The sequence below is a fragment of the Triturus cristatus genome, chromosome 8 (genome assembly GCF_964204655.1).
Source record: "Triturus cristatus chromosome 8, aTriCri1.1, whole genome shotgun sequence".
NCBI lineage: Eukaryota > Metazoa > Chordata > Amphibia > Caudata > Salamandridae > Triturus > Triturus cristatus.
The window spans coordinates 1,562,296,635-1,562,316,652 of NC_140591.1; the positions used below are offsets into that span (position 1 = coordinate 1,562,296,635).

Sequence of the window (20,018 nt, forward strand, 5' to 3'; positions counted from 1 at the left end):
CTTTATAAAATATTGGTCATTGTCCAGGAGGCTTCCACCATTGCTTGTAATCAGTGCTTAATTCGTCAAAGAATGAGTGCTGAAGCTCAGAAGCCCTCGGGTGGGGCAGTTAAACATCAGCACCAAGGTGGGGCGCTCTTGAATCCACCTCATGCCTCTCTATTCACCACCAGACCCCCCTGTCCCTTCATGTCAGCCTTGCAGGGTCCTGCTCTCTCCCTTTGTGACGTTTCTTTCATCTTTCTCTTCCTCTCCACTTTGTGTGGTTTTCTCTCTTTCTCAATGTCTGACGAGGTAAAAGTCTATCTCTTTCTCTTGCTAAATGCCCGATGAGGAAACATACGTTTGACCCCCCAAAGAAATGATTACCAGTGGGGCGAACCTGCCAGCACCGGCAACCACTGCCTCAAATTAGGCACTGTTTCTAATAAATGATCACTTAATTCACTCTTTCTTTTCCTGCTGGGTTCATCACTTCCATTTGGCTCCTGGCTCGACATTCTAATATCGTGACATGCGGTCCTCCTCTGCTCTCCAGCTGCACAGCACAACTTCCGGATCCTTCCAATCGCGCATTTCCTGCTTCTTTTGACATCAGCACTGTCTGATGTTGCAATGTAGGAATTTGTGAATTTTACCCCTTCAAAGATATTGATTCAGTAATTTGTGAAAGTGCAAATTAAAAGATCGGTATTTCGAAACATGAAACGTTCCTGCATGCAGAATTGATTGCGAGGGAGATCTCAGTGACTTTGGAGGAAGACTAAAGCTGTATTGAATTGAATTGATTGCATTTCTACATTTGTGATTTGTTTTTTTTATCTCAAATATCGAATCGAAATCTGTTTGGTGCGCACATCAGGACCCCAAAACGGTTTGGATCTATCTGTCTGACTGTGTGTCTGTCTGTCTCTCTCCCAAGAATGGTTAAGTCAAACTTTACATTGAAAACCTGTGTTTTTTCCTTAACAACTTTGGTGTCTTTCAATGAATTTGCACAACACTTTTCAACAAACAAGTTCATCTGATTTGAGTTTGTCAGAGCAACTTTCGTGCAGATGAGTCAAGGAGGAGAGAGGTCCAAAGATGGCTTTTCCCATTTTACTCGTAATAGGTTGTAGTAGGGTTTTTGGATCGCCTCTACAAGAAAAAACAGAGCAGGCATGAAAGCAGAACTTTACTTAAGAAAGTTTATTTGCTTCGCTTGGTGTAAATCGTTAGTCTGTGTATGGTCAGTGAACTGGCCTTATGGAGCATCTGACACCCAAATTAAAGAAGTAATTACATTTGATTGGACAAGCACGTTTTTTCCTCCTCGTACATTTCAAGTCCACAACTCTAAAGCCATGTTCACTTCCCCGAAGCCTCTGCTTGGCTGGCGATGACAGAGAAATATCTGTTGAGGGCACCATTGGAGAGCGTGAAGCCCAGCCCTTGTAGGTTCATCAAGGGCGCGTGGTTAAGGGGGAAGTACAAATATATATTTGCTAATAACTTTCAGCACATTTTGATACATCTGTAGAAAATTGATCTGGAATCTATTTTCCCATTGGTATGTAAATTTAAGCCCAGTGTTGGGCTCCCAGGTTTTATGCAGATCTGAAGGGGTGTTAAGTTAAAGTAGGGGGTAAAAAACTTTGATTTGCTGATAACTTTGGCACCATTTGATGGTTTAACAAGAAAGTTGAGATACCAAGTATAATTTTAACTTGCCAAAATCATGTGCAACTGGCCTCATGGGAGGAAAGGTGCACCGGGCAAACCACTGTTGCACACGACCAAACTAAACTTGTAGTAAGATGAGTCACAAAGTAGGTCTGGGCAGGTCCAGGCCCGTGGCTTGACTCTATTCAACCCTTGCTGCACCATGCTTACGTATATGTAGCACTGAGGATAGCCAGCAATATGACACAGACATTTCATTCATCACCACACATACCACCTATCATCCATCCACTAACATGCCAAATTTCTGACCGCACAATATGTATATTAATAAATGTAAGCACTTCACTCCATGCCTTTAAACTGCAACACATAAACAAACAAACACAGCATACTGCCTCAATAGTCATGTAACTGAGAATGTTAATAGGAAAATAATGTCACTAGTGAGTCATCTGTTGCATCATGGGTGATGTGACCCAATTGAGAGGTGGTTTAGAATTTTATAATTCAATTTCTTAAATACAAGGTGAAAAATCCAACCAAAGTATCATAAACCTGCCGTCCATAAAGAGTATATTTGTCTAAAAAGAGGGACTTTGAGCACCTTGTTGGTGCTGTTTCTGTGCATCTGCACGGTGGTCCACAAGGTACCGGAATGTGAGAAACGTCCTCATCTCCCCCAAGAATAAGCATTGGTGTGCAAGTCATGATTCGCATGGCTGTTGTGCTAATCATGAATTTTGGTCTTAACCGTTACTTTAAACTTTCTGTGGTTTAGCAGTTTTAATCTGTAATCATAGCTGCACAAGTGAATTTCTGAGGTGCTTTTAAAAATATGTTAAGGTGTTAAAACCAAAGCTAAACATAATTTTACTGTAACTCTGTGAATGTTTGTGGCTTCTTAATCCTATATCAGATCCAGCAATTTCTTGCTGCCAACCTCTCATGGATGGCCAACCCATTGCATGCGAACAACCGTCACTGCACATGTCCAGATGCTTTACATAGCCGGGGCTGGCCAAGTGCAGCAGTAGTGCAAAAAAATGTGTTTTTATAATTTTTGTTTAGTATTCATGAGTTCAGTTCTAGATTTGTGAATCCAGTGATCACCCAGGAAGGTCTTCAGGATCCAGGGAAGATCTAAGAATCATGGATCCCACAATATAAAAAATAATAATTTTAATGCTAGGCAATTCCTTTGGGCTCCCCTCCACTTGGGCCTGGGTCAGGGTAGGCATACCTTCCCCCTTTATGTCCTTTTTTAGGTCTCGCAAAGGGCAGCGCATGCGCTGCCTCTCCGAGGCATTAAGTAATAAGTATTAGTGGTGAAACTCCACCCATTGCGTTTCTATATGTTTTGTCACTTGCCATTGGTTAAATGGGGCATTGCTCTTCTTAACTCACTCGTTGATTGGCTGTTGGTCCGATACCTCACTTCCGTTTTGCTTCCGTTTTGCGGGAAGCAGCACCGACCAACTACAGATTTGTTCCGCTGGTGGGCTGATATCTTTTTATTTAGGGACTACTTCCTTGTTACTTTCTGCCACCACTCGTTGCAAAACACGCGAGGAAGAACCCGTTTTTATTTTGCGTTTTTATTTTAATCTGCCTGGTAGCAGTGATCACGGGACGTGCTTATGTTATTGAGTGCTACAACTTTTTTCTAAAGGTGCTGGCTTGTCGCCGCTACATTCCCGGGCAGCTGCTGGGTGTGCCGTGCTGTACTCAGCTGACTTTGTATGCTCTGCTTCCCTCTCCTCTTCCGGGCAGCCGCTGCTTCGGAGTCCCGCCAGCTGTTGGGCATGCCGTGCGAGGCACGCTGTACTCTTTGTGTTTGTAGATTGGTGCATTGACTAACCGGTCTAGCGCTGCCAGGTACAATGATATCATAGTCAGTATTATGAATGAATGAAATAAGCTTTATTTTATTACAGATTACAGTGCAGTGGGTTCTTTTTTGGCTAATTAAATTAAAGAAATGGACCCTTGGCCACCCTTTCCGCCCGTTCTTTACTTCCCCTTCCAAGTTCCACGTTTACTTTAAAAAACAACGATTTTGCCTGTTTTCTTTTTTTCTTACCGATCCGACTCGGATTAGTCACTCAGAAGAAAACAAAAAGGTCCCACATCATTTTGCTTTTTTATTGTCACGCATTCTAATGTATGTGGTAAAGTTATGAAGTGACACAGGAGAAAGGAGCCTGGGTGCGAGCGGGCAGGTCCTTTCTGGTATAACAGTACGGTACCGCATGTTATGTTTAAGCGAACTAAATTGAAGAAATGCAACCTTGCCCCCCCCCCCTTTCCTTACGTTCTCTCCTTCCCCTTCCAAGTTCCATGTCCACTTTAAAAAACAAATCAATGCATTTGCCTATTTTCTTTTTACTTACCGATGCTCCTCATGTTAGCAGAGCAGAGCACTGACTTACGGCGCAATATCCTTCGAAAATGGGTCTCTCGTTAGGTTGCATTTTATGCTCGGACCACTTTGCTACTACTGCACCAGAGAGTGTATCAGCCGTCAGCCAGCGTTATGGTGACCCGCAGGGAGCAGCAGCAGTTTTATTCATTTATTTCTCCCTGCAACCACCCTCTGTTACAGCGCAATATGCTTTGAAAATGTGTCTCTCGTTAGGTTTCATTTTATCGACCTCACACAATTGAAATACTGGGTTGGCCCTTCTGGCGTTTGCACCCACGTCCCACAGGTTGTGTACAGTTCTTCTCTGCAGCAAACGCATTAACCCACTGTTATGTTAGCTTGCCATACAGACATATTAAATGCACAAATTAGTTTAAAAGAGCAAGAAAGCGATGACCAATAATAAGAAACAGAGGAGGTCATTTTAGGGACTTGAGGCGTTGCTTGTGAGCTGGACATGGGAGCGCAGTGGACTGCATAGGGAGGGGAGGGTAAATCAGGCGAGTCCTGCATCAGCAGGAAATCCATAAACCAAGCTGATGAGAAGTGTCAGAAAGAATTTAGACATTGATCTATTTTGCTTGAGATGTGGTTGCTGCCGCCGCAGAGAGTGTATCAGCCGTCAGCCTGCATTACGGTGACCCTCAGGGAACAGCAGCAGTTTGTTTTCATGTATTTCTCCCTGCAACCACCCTTTTGGAGCTCGTGGTATAGTACTGTGGGTTAATGTGCCGGCTGCGGACAGCGATTCAAATCAGCCCGGGCACATTCAATCATGCTGAAGAATATGAAATGATGCAGTACATTCAAGTGCATAATGTTGGTACTGGCTGTTTTTAGGCTGAGGTTACGGCAGAGTAATTTGTAGATGATCTTATGTATTATAATATCCACTTAATTTTTATGCAGAGTTTTGTGGGCTAGGTAATATTGTTGAGATATTGCACAAGTGCACCTTAGGATTTTCGCAGCGTTTCTGACTTTTTTAGCTGCTGCTAGAAATGCAATATATATTAGGTTTGCTTTCTATTTTATTTTAGTTTTGGGAAAACATGGTCAGGATTCGTAAACATATTTACAGAAAGGCAGCACAGTGGTGAGGTTATCTTAATGTTCTATGGATTTTGATATGCACCAGAATGAGTCACTGTGTGCCAAGCATGAGTTGTTTTCAATCGCTATTCTTCAGATTTCCTCAGCAGCCCCGGGAACCTGTTGACTTGAACAGGATTCTATTTATTAAGGATTAATTTAACCTGCGCGATCACGGGTTGTGCCCTCCGATGAGGCACGGGCCTTTATCACAATTACTGCCCCATGAATGAGTCCTAAGTCTGCCAACCAACCGGGGAAAGGATGTGGTCCGTCGGCTTAAACTGCTGACTTTGGTGCTGGAAACCAGGGTTCGAGCCTCTGGGTCGCATCCACATCCTGTGATTCTGGGCAAATCACTTCACCTCCCCGCGCCTGAATGTGTAACGTAAATACGGTGTTATGTAAAGCGCTCCAATACCTTCGGCTTGAGTTCGCGCTATATAAATATGCAACAAAAAAACACCTATGCCGCAAAATTGTTATTGATGCCGATCTAGAGGTCCCACTCTTTAATTTGGCAATAGTGCTGTATGAGTGTGCAAGGAATGACTGACAACGATGGAACGCAGGCCCCTGCACTGCAAGATGGCTCCTCAAGCCTTCAAGGGGACCCCATTCAGCGAAAGGACAAAAATATATGTGAGATACGGGAGACTCTGCGGCCCTTCTCCACATTCTGCAGGGGGGCATCGTTTTGTATTACAACACTGGTTTACAGCATACCCGAGATAAGTAGTCTAGATGGCAGGGTATTGAAAAGTTTGTTGTGTACGCCTAGTGGGTGTTTTGTTTTTGTTATGCTCCTACAATAGCCTTAACAAACCAATTTGTTTCATTTGTGAAGCAAAGGAATTTCTGTGTTAAATCCTTTAGATGGCTTGCGCAAATGGAAAGTGGGTCTTTCCCAACAAGCAGCTGCCTATACAGTTCAAGCAGGGCTGGGGTAGAGCCAGACCAATGAGAGGACTGGTTCTGGGCCGGGTTACACAATCTGGACCAATCACTGGGTTGTATTTTATCATTCCAAGGCTCATTCCAAAATCATATGCTGAAATGAGCCAGTCTGAACTGCGCTGAGATCCCAACCAAACGTTGGCGAGCTTTCTCTAGTTAAATCTTTAATCTTAAAATTGTTAGGTGAGAGCACACTAAGAAGTATAACAAGCATTGGCATAGCCAATAGGCCTCGCCTTTGGGACCTTATAAGTATTTAGTTATGCAGTACAATATCCTTGGTGCAACTACATCAACTGTTGCATAGCTGAACACTTATAAGGTCCTAAAGGCAATGCAATAGGTCTCGCATTTGCACGAGTTTAAGCCATTGACATTGTAAATAACAATGCATTTTAATTATGTTTTCAAAACCAATATGTGAATAAAAGGCATTGTCATTTACAATGCCAATGGCTCAAATTCTCGCAAATGCGAGACCTATTGCATTGTAAATGCTTGTTTTTCATCTGTCCCAACATGCTTAACAATACACTGAGTTTGGTAATGTCGGCCACAACAGAAGTTTTTCTGTGATGACCAGGCAATCAGAGCTCAGCAGACTCATATATCCACAGCCGGAATGGCAACAGGAGACAAAGCTCCCTAATCCAATGGTGAGACTTAATTTTTAGGTCGAGCGTAACGTTGCAGCGCATGCGCTGCCCGCTTTGCGAGGCATGCAGTATTGAGTATAGTGCAGAAGCTTTGTGGAAGCTCCACCCACTCTCTGCCCATCTTTTTCATTGGCTTAGATCCCAAATGCTGCCTTCCAATTGGATTTAGGCTTGCTAGTCCCTCCTCATGACAGCCATGTCGTCATTTGTATCCTTCCATGCCTACTGGCCCCTTTACTCCGAAAACTATTTTCTTCCCTGTCTCCTCCCCACCCCCTTCGGCAGTGCGTGACTTCTTGCCCCCCCCCACTCCCGTTTGTGCCTTCTTGCCCACCCGCACTCTTGTTTCCAATGCAATAGGTCTCGCATAAATGTGAGTCCTATTGAGTTGCAAATGCTTGTTTATTATTTCAAGCACTGGGATCACCATAGTTCCCAGCCCTCAGTGCTCCCATGATTGTGGACCTATGTGTAGTCTGGTTAAAGCTACAATCGTTTCGTTCAGCGACCTTTGTCGTAAGATAGCTGATTGCGCATTCCTGACCAAAGTATTTTCTTTTCAGTTTCAGAAAGATGAAAGAATACAGGAAGTCCTGTCCGTTCCCCGTGAATACCTGCGCTGATTAAGCCACTAACGCGGCCTCTGCTTCACAATAGGGTAAGAAAGCGGGCTGTGGCAGGGAAGGCTCATCAGTGATTGTGGTAGTGTGAGAAAAGATCACAGCGAAAACAAAATAAAATATTAAAGAACTACAAAAAGCAAGCCTGCTCCATGGGTGGGTCGCCAAGAATTTGCTGTGTTGTTGTTCTATGTAAACAGTCACCTATCACACGAAACAATACAGAAAGCACGATAGATATTGACAAGTAACACTTCCAAAGCTGCTCGGCAACAATGGGTTCAGGAACTCAGTTTCCCTGTGTGATTGGCGTGGAGGAGTGAATTCCAGGAAGAAAGGTTTCGTTGAGTTAGACCACGCTGCTAAAGCACATATTCATATCAACATTTAGTGCCAGTGTATACGGTGACATGTGTGTCACTTGTGTGGTTTGTGTATTCGAGTATACATGGGTGTTGTGCGTTTGTGAGTTTAAGGCGCGATATGTTTTGCATGCAAGTTTACACGTGTTGTGTTCGTGTGTGTGGTGTGCATGCGGTGCCCACTGTTCATGCTGTATGTAGTCTGTGTGTCTGCCTCTGCTGTGTGTGCAAGGGTGATCAGTGCTTTTATTGAGACGTGTTTGCAAGTGTCAATGGATTATATATTTGTGTGCACTGTGATTGTTGTTCCTAGGTGTGGTGTGTGTTTATGTAATGTGCTTTGTGTATTTTGTGTGACGGAGTTGTATACAATAGTGTGACGTGTGGGGTTTATCTCGGATACGTGTTTGCACTGGCGCAATGGTTGTGAGTTTGAATGAGTTGGGGGTGTAGCAGAGAAAGGGAGGGCAGGGAGGAGGTCACGAGGGGCGGGACAGAAGGGTGCAAAAGAGCGGGAGCGCGAGAGCACTGAAACAAGTCACCATGATAACTGCCCGGCCAGATAGTTTTTCCTGCAATCGGTTGTTTCAGGAAGAGTGCCACGAAGGAGCGTGAGGAAGCCTGCCAGGTACTGGACCTTGAAGCTCTGGATTCCCGGTACCGCAGCTGGGGGACAAGACAGTGGCTGGGACGTAGAAACCTCCAGGACCATGGCGCGGAAGGAGTAGCGCTGCCCGGCCCAGGTACAGTGATACACTTCCCTTGTGTGAAGTTTCCGCACTGTGTACTCCGCCTGCAGCTCGGCATCGCTGCCTCTCGGGGAGTGATGTCAAGCCGCTCTGGCAGTTGAATCCCATTAGGCAACAGTTCAACGTTTTTTTAGGGAATAAAATATTGGGTTTTTTCTAGATCAGGGATGCGTCTTTCTAACAGAACTAATGACTTTTTCTGTAGACAGAAAGCAGCCCAATTTCAGATGTTTTCTTGAAAACTGATATGCCGGGTTGTGAAAGTATACTGATTTTTTTAAAACATATTTGGGACTTGCAGTGAACAGAGCAGCTCACACTTTCAGAACACAGTCCAGAGGGTGACTATAACGAGCCTGTGCAGTGACCATGTGCATTTTCTTCACATTCACCATGTTGGGGCTTTTTTCGTGGGCACACTTCACATTTCTCAGCAATACATGCTTCTTATAAAGCTGGTTTGTGCAGGATGTGGCACTGGGATTTGAGCTGCAGTTTTTAGTGTTTCTTTTTCCCTTTCCAGCAGGAGCTGCTCACATTACATGTGACAGCGGGCCGGGGCACATGAACGCATAGCTGCGAGCTATGTCATGCAGTGTGTTTTAAACTCCCTGGAGGAAAGCTTGCTGCTCACTGTAACTGTTTGAACCGGACTTCCTGAAACAACTCTTAGGCGAAATTGCAAATACCTTTGCAGTTGTTACATGTCTCTTTGTGGAGGTCACCCCTGGTACTTCTGGTAGAAAGTAGAACACAAAACTCAATGTACAGGCATGCCTAGGAAAATCCGGTCTGCAGGGCCTGTAAACACAAGCAGTACCTAAGCATTGGGTGTGTTACTACAGGTTCAGGTGAGATTATTGTGTTATTGCATGGCTCTGAAAGTCTCCAGATCAGCTCCAGATAGTTAGGCTGCTCTGTTGATGCAGGTGCAACCAGACTAGATGGAAGTGATGTGCATGCTGACCATGTACCTATGGAGGTGTTCATTCAGTGTATGCTCTGTTAGGCAGCGGCAATGCTGTGGGAAGAGGGCAGAACTGGGGATGGGTGTATCTATGGTTTGATGAAATTGGTACATTGCCAGAATAGTTTTTTTCTGCCACTATTCTGTTTGTGAACATGCTGTTGATGTCATAATAATTGGTTGGTTGGTTACAAGAAATGATTTTTTGAGTCTGCTTCTGACACTAACACTTTCCAAAGTGAACTGGACTTTGGCTGTTGAAGTTGGGACAAAATAGAAATGACGTAAAGGAGAGCTTGGAGCTTTGTTTGTATGCCAAAATATTGTTCACATAAACATCATGCCCTAAATATCTCTTACAAAAATATTGTCCCGTTATGTGGAGATTTTTTGTGATTAATTCTAATGTGGTGATATTTATGTCTGACGATTTCTGACAAGGATATTGTGGCAACGTACTGGAACATCGGAGGTGTTGTATCTGGCACATGTGTGTTGGTAGCTTTTATGTAGACAAAGTACACAGAAATTAGAGCCAAGAATCTGACAAAAGGTTGAGATGGAACAGTTTGGGTGGCAGTGGTCTACACAAGGATAGTGTGGTGTGGAATAGTCTTAATGAGAATGGTGTAACTGTATGGTGTCTCCTTGTTGTAATCTGTGAATCAATCTTTCACTTTCCTTGTATAAGTAGTGATGTTTCCTTGCACACACTTTTGGATCCTACTGTCATAATCTCCATGTCATAGCATGTGCACATGTGTTTTTATCCGACTGTATTATAGTCATGTCCATTTCTCTGCACTTTTTGCACATATTCTTATTTTTAAAAACACCCACAAACATGCATCTGGAGCATATCTCCTACCTATTTGATTTTTCCATCACCAAAAAGGCAATGCTGCCCACACAGTTCCACCCCACACATTTCAGCTACACACATTTCCAATCCACACCACACAATTTGACACCAAACCACATAATTCAACTCAACAACATAATTACACAACACACCACATTCATCCAATCCACACCACACAATTCTACATCATGTCACAAAATTTTACAGCACACTACACAATTAAACTCCACTACATACCACTCCACAATACAAAATACCATTCCACCTAATTACACTCCATAACACACAATCCTACTTCACAGAATTCCAGTACAATCAATAACACAAATATTATCCACATAATTTCACAGCACACCATGCCACATAAATCCACTCCACACCACACAATTCCACACCACACAATTCCACAACTAACAAATCCAATCTAACCCATATAATTCCACCACATACATTCGCTCCATAACACACAGGCACAACACATTGCCATTTACAATGCCAAAAGTTCTAACTCAAACAAGACCGATTGCATTTCCAATGCTTGTTTTAATTGGAATCAGTAGTTCTGTGGATTGTGAATTCACAGAGAATTTGCAGATCTACAGTCCAGATCTCTTTAAATTTGGATCGCTTCATGGTCATACAGGAACACATTTTAAACACAAGTTTCTCAAAAATTGCAAACAGATATACACCAAACCACACAAAGCCACTTCTAAGCTTAAAGTTCTACTTACATGCCAAATTTGTTTGTAATTCTGTTAAGCCTGTTTTGTCTATTTCAATAAGTAAAAAATCCAATGGGAAATGTTACATTTAGAACTACCCTATTTATTGGGCTCTACTTGACAGGTCTGCACCAAACGTGCCAAGAGAATCTCACAGTTCACCCATTCTAGCCTTGTTGGCAGCTGAGGTATTTGGGCCTGGGTACAGCTCCAACACAAGAAAACTTACCAAACCCAGACATTTCTGAAAACTAAACATCCTTGGGAGTCCAGGGCATTTTGACTTGCATCGATCCCTCAATGTTTTCTAACCTCTATTGCCTTGAGAAGGTCAAACTTTGGCTGCGATCACAGATTTCCTAGACATATCTGCCTCTGACTTAGTGCCTTTAAGAGGAGGTCTGTGTCACACAAGCAAAAAAAGCACACACAGTGAGTGATATGAGTCATTGCTCATAGGTTAACAAACAGGTTTCCTGTGCCCACACAGTTATTTCTAATGTGATAGTATTGTGTATTGCTGGTCTGGTCTGCGCATGTCCAGTTCCACTCCTTGCATGTCAGCCACCAAGACTGGGCCCCAGGTTCGAACTGGCAACATTTAAATCAACCAGTCATAACTGTGAATGATGAGTTTCTGGTGGAGCACAGTGCTCCTCATACCTCTTGCACTGCCCCTGCTGTGTAGCTGCCATGCCTGGCCTCAGCCATTGCCATTTCTTACCATTGCTGTTACTCCAAGAATGCAGCTCTGTTGTCCAGGGGTGGGTTCATACAGTGAGACTGCCTGCCCACCACACAGCTAGTGTGAGTGAAGTCACTCAGCCAATGCCAGTTCTGCTCTGCCTACCACAAGGCAGTCACTCGAGACAGAGTCACTGGTGCAGACATCCACGCTAGGGAGGGACAGGGTAGGTGTGAAGAAGTAGGATACACCAATTGTAGATTATATATCTTCTTTATTCAAGATATAGATTATCCAAGGTCTCATCCACAGGACATCAGGCATCAACTGCCTTCAGGTGTTCATCTCCACAGTCACCGTGTCATCACATTCTATTCTACTGTTAACATTCTATTTCAAGACAGCATCCAATTACTAACATTACTATGCTTACCCAGAATTAAAGAATACCACACACCTTCCCCCGAACCAAAATAAAAAACAGTTATGAAAACAGAGCAACAATAAAACGGGAGCTAAAATTACAGTCACTTTAACACATAATCGTGCAAAGCTGCTGGAACTCTGACTACACGAGAGCTCCTACGCAGAGAGGCATTACGAACAGTTTTGCTTGACTGAATAACAGAATCAGGCACGTTGCTACTACACATGGACAAAGTAACAGGAATAGGTGCAATCCTATTTAAATTCCATATGCGCCCATCATTCAGTTTTACCGCATTTTTAAAAAGTTTGACAACTTTGAAAGGAGAAGAGAACTTTGATCCAGAGGATTTGTGAGGAAGACGTACCCTAACGCGATCTCCAACATGCACACTTGTGTGGGCAACAGCATGTCTAGCGTCAACATAAATTTTCCTTTGAGTAGACTTGGCATGTTGTTTGGTCAACAACTGTACATTACTAGGATTTCTAGCCTCAACACCTTTTTCCCTCATCCATGACTGAAACAAATAGCTGTTCGGAGTGCGGCCTCTAAACAGCTCAAAGGGAATTCCACCCGTGGTGGAGTGTGGTGTGATTCTGTAGACCCTGACTCTCTCATGTATTTCAGCTACCCAGTCTTTACCCTGTGCTTTAGCTAACTGGATAGACTCCTTCAGCACACGGTTGAACCTCTCCACCATTCCGTTACACTCCGGGTGATAGAGAGAGCAACGCTTGTGCTTAATCCCTTTCTTGATTAAAAACTCCTCCATTTCATTGGAAACAAATTGGACGCCATTGTCCGTCAGAAGAGATTCTGGAAACCCTTCTCTACAGAAAACATCTTCTAAGAATTTTGTGATGCTTCTTGTTTGTATATTCTGCGCGACTTTTATCTCAGGCCATCTTGAATACATGTCTACAAGGACTAGGACATAAAACTGCCCACTCTTACTGCAAACAGGTCCTAAAATGTCTAGAGCTACATCCTGCCAGCAACGTGTAGGCGCTTCACGAATGACCATGGGTTGTACTCTTGTTTTACAAACTTTGTCAGAAGTATTACAATCAATACAATCTCTTATCAAACGTTCAACAAGAATATCAATACCAGGCCACCAGAAATGTAAACACACCCTTTCCTTGGTCTTAGATACACCCTGATGTCCTTGATGAGCCAACTGAACTATTTTTGTTCTGACAGAAGACGGAGGAATCAATCTTGTCCCTCTCCATAGCAATCCTTCTCTCACAGAAAGCTCATCTCTCACATTCCAATATCTTCGAGCATTCTCACTCGAGTTTCTTAGACAAGACCAACCTTTCAGCATCAGATTACAAATCTCTTGCAAGTCTAAATCCTTTCACATAGCATCTCTCCACAATTTCACACACCTTGAACTCATCAACCTCCCATGAGTCTTCAGCATCCAGAGCGCCTTCTACATTTTGCTTGGGGATTAGCCGAGAAAGACAGTCTGCTACTTTGTTTTCAACACCAGGTATATATTTCACTACAAAATCAAAATCTTGCAATGCAATCACCCACCTGCATATACGTGAAGAGATCACATCAAGACTCTTTTTACAAAACACATCCTTTAACGGTTTGTGATCAGAGTGAACCATAAACGAATTGCCCCAAAGAAATTTCTTACATTTCTTGATAGCCCAGTATATGCAGAGTGCTTCCTTCTCAATCACAGAATAAAGAAGTTCTGGACCTACAAGAGCTCTGGAAAGAAAAAGTATAGTGACTTCCTTCCATTCCTGACCTGCTTAAGAACGGCGCCCAAGCCGCGTGAGCTTTCGCCAGTAACAAGTTTAGAGTTTGATGAGATATCAAAGCTCTGAAGAGAGGGTGCTGAATTGAGAGCAACTTTTACATCGTCAAATTCTAGTTGACACTGGGAAGACCAGATGAATTTTGCTCCCTTTTTTAAGAGAGATCTAAAATTGGGAGTACGGCAAGCAAAACGAGGAACACATTTATTGTAATACTCTGCCATACCTAAAAAGGTGACAAGTTCATCTCTTGATTGTGGAACAGGAAGCTCACTTATGGTCCTAACAAGACTCTCCTTAGGTTTGACTCCATCCGCTGTCAAACGGTTCCCTAGATAATCAATCTCTGTAAGATTAAACTTGCACTTATTTTCTCTCAAAGTCAAACCCCTTCCAGCAAAATGTTCCAGAACAGCTCTCAGTCTCAGATCATGTTCCTCTTGTGAAGATCCATGAACTAATACATCATCCTGATATACTTTGACCCCATAATCCCATTCAAAACATCTTCCATGACCCTTTGAAACACAGATGCTGCGGAAATTAATCCAAATGGCAGCCTAGTGAACTTATAAGTTCCAAAGGGAGTTACAAAAGACGTAAGATTCATGGAAGCGTCATCAATTTTAACTTGGTGATAAGCTGCCCTTAAATCCAAAGACGAGAATACACACGCATCACCAAGTTGGGTTAACATTGTAGTGATGTTAGGCAGAGGGTATTTGTCAGCTACGACCTCCCGGTTAAGGGCACGAAGGTCCACACATAAGAGCACCTCTCCAGAAGCTTTCCGTGCCAAAACCATTGGAGCCAACCATCCACATGCCTCAGTTTCCACAACAATACCTTCACTTTTTAACTTCTCTAATTCAAGACGCATAGGCTCGTGCATTGACAAAGGTACGTTGCGTACTTTACATGTAACAGGAACAGCATCCGGTTTTAGTGTTATGTTGTGAGTATAACCAGAGAGACAACCCAATTTATCACTGAATACTTGTTTAAATTCATTATGCCAGACAGTACTTGGGTTACCACTGTATGACACTGAGTTCAAAGCACTGGGATTATGCGAAGAATCTCTAACAGGAGTACTTGAAGTGGGCACTAGGTCTCTGAGAATAATGCAGGGATCACCGCCAGGTAATAATGATACACCTAAATCAGCTTGATGAAACCAACTGATTATACTATCGCCTCTACAGGAGATGTAAATTTTGCCGGCAGTCAATCTCCCTTTATATTCAAGATCACCTAAGAAGTACCCAAAAAATGTTATTGGTTGCCCACCATATGCCAGTGGTTTAATATCAGGCTTGAATACCTTGACTTTACCAAGCAGTTTCTTATCAAAGAAAACTTTAGGTATAAGAGAAATCTTAGCTCCCGAATCAAAAAGCATTTTGATATAACAATTGTTGACTTGTACTTCATCTATGGGACCCTTACACTTTTTATCACAACTGGGTAAGAAAACCTCACCACAATCTAACTCATTACAGTCAGAGTCACTTTCTTCTTCAACTATTATTTCTTTAACACGTCTACCCTTTTTGTTCTTTTGTGATCTACACGCCTTCGTAAAATGGCCAATCTTCCCACAATTAAGACATTTGGACATAATTGCAGGACACGATTTGTCATTAGCTAGATGATCAAAAGCATTACAACGGTAACATTTAAGTTTGACAATGTTTTTTGACTTAGACAAAATAGAAGAAGAATTGGAGTCATGTTGTGACCAAACAGGTATAGACGAAGACTTGGTGTGAGACTGTTTCTTATTGACATAGAGTACTTTTTCTTCAGAAGCATTTTTTTCTTTCTTCTTTATCGTCTCAACACACACAAGTGAGTGTTCTATTCTTTTTGCAATAGCAATTACTTCATCCAAATCGGGACCATCCTTTTGCCAAAGTTCATCCTTTATTTTCTCTATGTTATAACCGAGCATGAACTGATCACGTATTCGCTCCTCCAGAGACTCTTCAAATTTACATGTAGCTCCCAATTTGCGTAAAGCTGTGACATAGGTTTCAACAGATTCCTCATCTTTTTGTGTGCGCCTGCCAAAATGATATCGTTCCAGAATCGTGCTTATTTTGGGAAGATAATGTTTATCAAGTTTCTTGATATTTATCTCAAATTCATTTAGATTATCAAACTCTTCCTCATTTAATTCAGGTAGATGTTCGAATACGGCTTGCCCCTCAGAACCAAGACAATAAAGTAAAAGCGCAGACTTCCTCTCTGCACTAAGTGATACACCACACACTCTTGCATAGTTCAAGAAAACTTCCTTCCATTTTGCCCAACGGATAGGTGGATCACCAGGGCTGGAGAGAAAGAATGGAGCGGATGTGACGTTTTGCATTTCTTAACTTTTGTGAAATATCTTTAGAACTAAACCTAGAGAAGAAATTAGTTAGTTACAAACGTTATTAGACAAGCAGGTATTTTATAATTATAACGTGAACGCAAAGTTATTAATTACACAAATTTATAAGTAAGTGGATGAAACACAAATTCACAGTGTAAGTGTTGCACGTATCTGCAAAATAATTTCAAAAGATATATTTTGAAACAGAAAGAAAATAAAAACTTTGTCATCAAACATCAAAATTGTGCACTTCAGTAAGTAAACTGCAATCGTAGTCACATCATGGAATGATGTGCCATTCCAAGAGTAAAAACTGTGCACATCAGTGTGAAGAAGCCATATGTCATTCCTCTTCTTTTATTTATATATATCTTCCTTTGATGTATATATTACGTATGTAGGTGCACAAGGGTTGTGCACATCAGCGTGGTTTGGAAATGTTTCTATTCAGTTGTGCAAGGCTGTGCACATCAGCGTAGGTAAGAACTTGTTTGTTCAATTTAGTATGTTATTCTGATCTGCTGTGTGTGTCAGCGAAGAGACTTAGTTGTGCAAGGCTGTGCACATCAGCATAGGTGTAAATTAATTTATTCAATTTTGGACATGTTTTTGATCTGCTGTGTGTGTCAGCGAAGAGACACACAGTGAGGTTAAACTTTTAGGGAGATTCCGTTTAAGAAGACAAAGCGCGTTGATCACAGCGCTCAAAACTGAACTAAAATAAATCTCATTTACGTCAATCGTGTTCTAACGTGACTTCGGTGTTGCTGCCAAGTAATTTTCTAGTGTTGCTTGGAGACGCGTGACGTGAGTCACTTGTTTCTAATACGAAACGTGAGCGTTGTCAAGGAAGCTTTGATGGTAGTCAAGTGACGCACACAGCAGTCCCGTGTGACGTCTTTTTTTTTTATATAATGAAATCCTCAAAGCGAAGCGCGAGCAAAACACCAAAAGGTAACGGATACATTTTAAAATATACGTTTAAGTTGTTCTCATCATCGGATTGAATTACGGTGAAACGCTTCCCCAAACAACGAAAATGCTCACAGACCAAAGGGTATTTGATCACTTTTAACAAATACACCGAGTGTAAGTCACTGTCATGAGCTCGCGTGAAAGTTAATTGATTTTTACACGCTAAGAGATAACCAGATTTGTTTTAAGCAGGATTCTTAGTTCCTTTTGAAAAGTCTTCTCAGAAGTATTTCAGAGTAAGAGAATGAGGAAAAAAAAATACCTTAGTGAGTCCAAACAAAGGTTGAATCGCGTTGAGACCTTGAAATACTTTCAGTCAGCTGATGTGTATCTTGAGTCCAGTGATCCCATCCTCGTCGCCAGTGTGAAGAAGTAGGATACACCAATTGTAGATTATATATCTTCTTTATTCAAGATATAGATTATCCAAGGTCTCATCCACAGGACATCAGGCATCAACTGCCTTCAGGTGTTCATCTCCACAGTCACCGTGTCATCACATTCTATTCTACTGTTAACATTCTATTTCAAGACAGCATCCAATTACTAACATTACTATGCTTACCCAGAATTAAAGAATGCCACAGTAGGCTATTCAATGTTCGGAGATGGTGCAATGCCCTCTCCTACAGTGAGGCAGATTGACTCATAGACCAGTGGCAGCAGATGACATTTGAAAGTGGTGGGGTGTAAAATTGTGGCAGAGATCACCACGGCGAGCGAGTGGTTGCGAGCGAGCCTGAACAAACTAAGGAAGGGGTGTGTGTGGGGGTTCTCCCCTGCAAAAATGTTGAAAAAGAGTGGGCAAATGGTGCATTTTAAAGCAAATTTGAGAAAGCAAAAGGTAAATAAAGCAATTGCGAAAGTGCAGTTATTACATTAATAAAGAGATGTCATATAATAACATAGGTAGCTGCTTATTCAGTATAATCACAGAGCTGCATAACAGACTTCGAGATAACAATGCTGAGTACCTCAAAGATTTTTTTATTTAACAAACAAATAAACAGGTCACAAACTAGCAGCATTCAAGAAGAAATGTTAGGATTAACGTATTGTTCACGTTTTGTAGACAAAATCAGCATGTCTGTCTTTAATAGCTGCAAACTTCTCAATAACTTGAACATTAAAGTCTGGGATTCTTTACAAGGTCTTTCCCTATAGAGAGCATTGCTAAAGAATTACATCTTTCCTCAATCATGGTGTTCCTCAGGAATGTCTTAATTCTGTTTAAAGTGGAAAAACATTGTTCCGTCTCTGCTGTTGTCATAGGAGTGGTAATGACTATTTTTAGAAAAGCCACTGTCTCTGTATGTGACTGTTCCATATTACGTTTCTGAATTAAAGCCAGCAAAGAAATGGCACCAGTGGCCTGCCAGTATACATGCATTTTATACAGTACAGTCAACTCAGTTCTCAGATCCTCTTTGTTGAGCACAGTGTAAGCTTCCACAGCCTCATTCAGAGCTTGCTGAGGGAAGAAATGATAATTTTTTGCAAACTGATATCACATTGCAGTAAGGAGGCCCTCACCAAATGTTTTGTAAAAAAAAATAAAAAAAACGTTCCTGTGCATGTACAATTATAATGTCACATACCTCCTTTGCAATTTGGACCAGACTGCGGATGTTGTTCCTGCGGATTGAGAAAGTAAAATCCTGTGGCTGGCTGCTGTCTAAATTGTCAACCCCATCTTTCACTTTGCTCACGCTGGTGACAAACAGGCTGGTAACTCTTTGCACAAAGACGATTTCTTGTTTTTGTAACTGGCTGTATAATATTTCGACATGAGACATTATTTCATGAAATAAAAACAGAAAGAACTGAAACTCTATGTCTTGTAGTGTTCTAGCAACGCCACAGGCGTCATTCAAACTTTTGAATTCAAGTTCAGCATTGGCTTCTATGACGTCGAAACATTTCTCAAGATCATCCATATATTGGAATATTAGGTTGATTGTACGTATATGTGAAAGCTCCAACACGTTTGGGATCCCTTTGGAAGCCTTTTGGCCACAATTTCTTAAAGTACTTCCATCCTTTTGGGGGAACTTGAGAAGAATGCTGCCATGCCTACAATATCCAAAAAGAAAATGTGTGCCTCAGATATCTTTGATACTGCCTATTGCAGAATATGATTAATTGGTGGGCGTACAGGTGCACATAACAGCCATTAGGGTACACATCCCTAATTCTTTTCTGTATGTCACCAAGGTTTCCACTCATTACTGACGCCCCATCATAGCTTTGTGTAATACGTTTTTGTTTTTGAGGCTGCGGTGGTAAATCAAGTTCAGTTCACACAGTGTAGTTGAAGTAATGGTTACTGCACTGGAGTCTGTTAAATGTGTGAAACCATAGAACCTCTCCACAACTTTACCGTCATTGTCAAGGTAATGAAAGACTAATACAGACTGTGTTTTTGTGGCCACATCAGCGGTGTCATCAGCCTGAATAGCCACAAGTCTGTGTTTATTCAACTGTTGGACAATATAGCTTCTCATCATTTCTAGCATACACTCAAGGAGTTCATTTTGTATCGTTTTAGAGGTGCCCTTGAAGACTGTAGCATTTGGTAAATGTGCTTCCATTTCATTGTCTATGCTTGCTATTAAATCCACAAGGCCTCTGTATATACCAGGATTTAAGGAACTTTCAGATTCATCATGCTAGTTCAAAAGCAC

The 20,018-nt window shown here is 42.0% G+C and overlaps 1 protein-coding gene across 6 annotated transcripts in view; it reads left to right on the plus strand.

Annotated features, from left to right (window-relative positions):
* LOC146806147 (olfactory receptor 52K1-like) overlaps nucleotides 1–20,018 on the plus strand; it is a 73,806-nt gene that overhangs the window by 9,403 nt on the left and 44,385 nt on the right. For all 6 annotated transcript variants that reach the window (XM_085620594.1, XM_085620593.1, XM_085620590.1 and 3 more), the window contains exons 2-3: nucleotides 7,359–7,453; nucleotides 8,369–8,520. The gene's annotated coding sequence lies outside the window, so the exon portion shown is untranslated. The remainder of the gene's footprint in view (nucleotides 1–7,358; nucleotides 7,454–8,368; nucleotides 8,521–20,018) is intronic.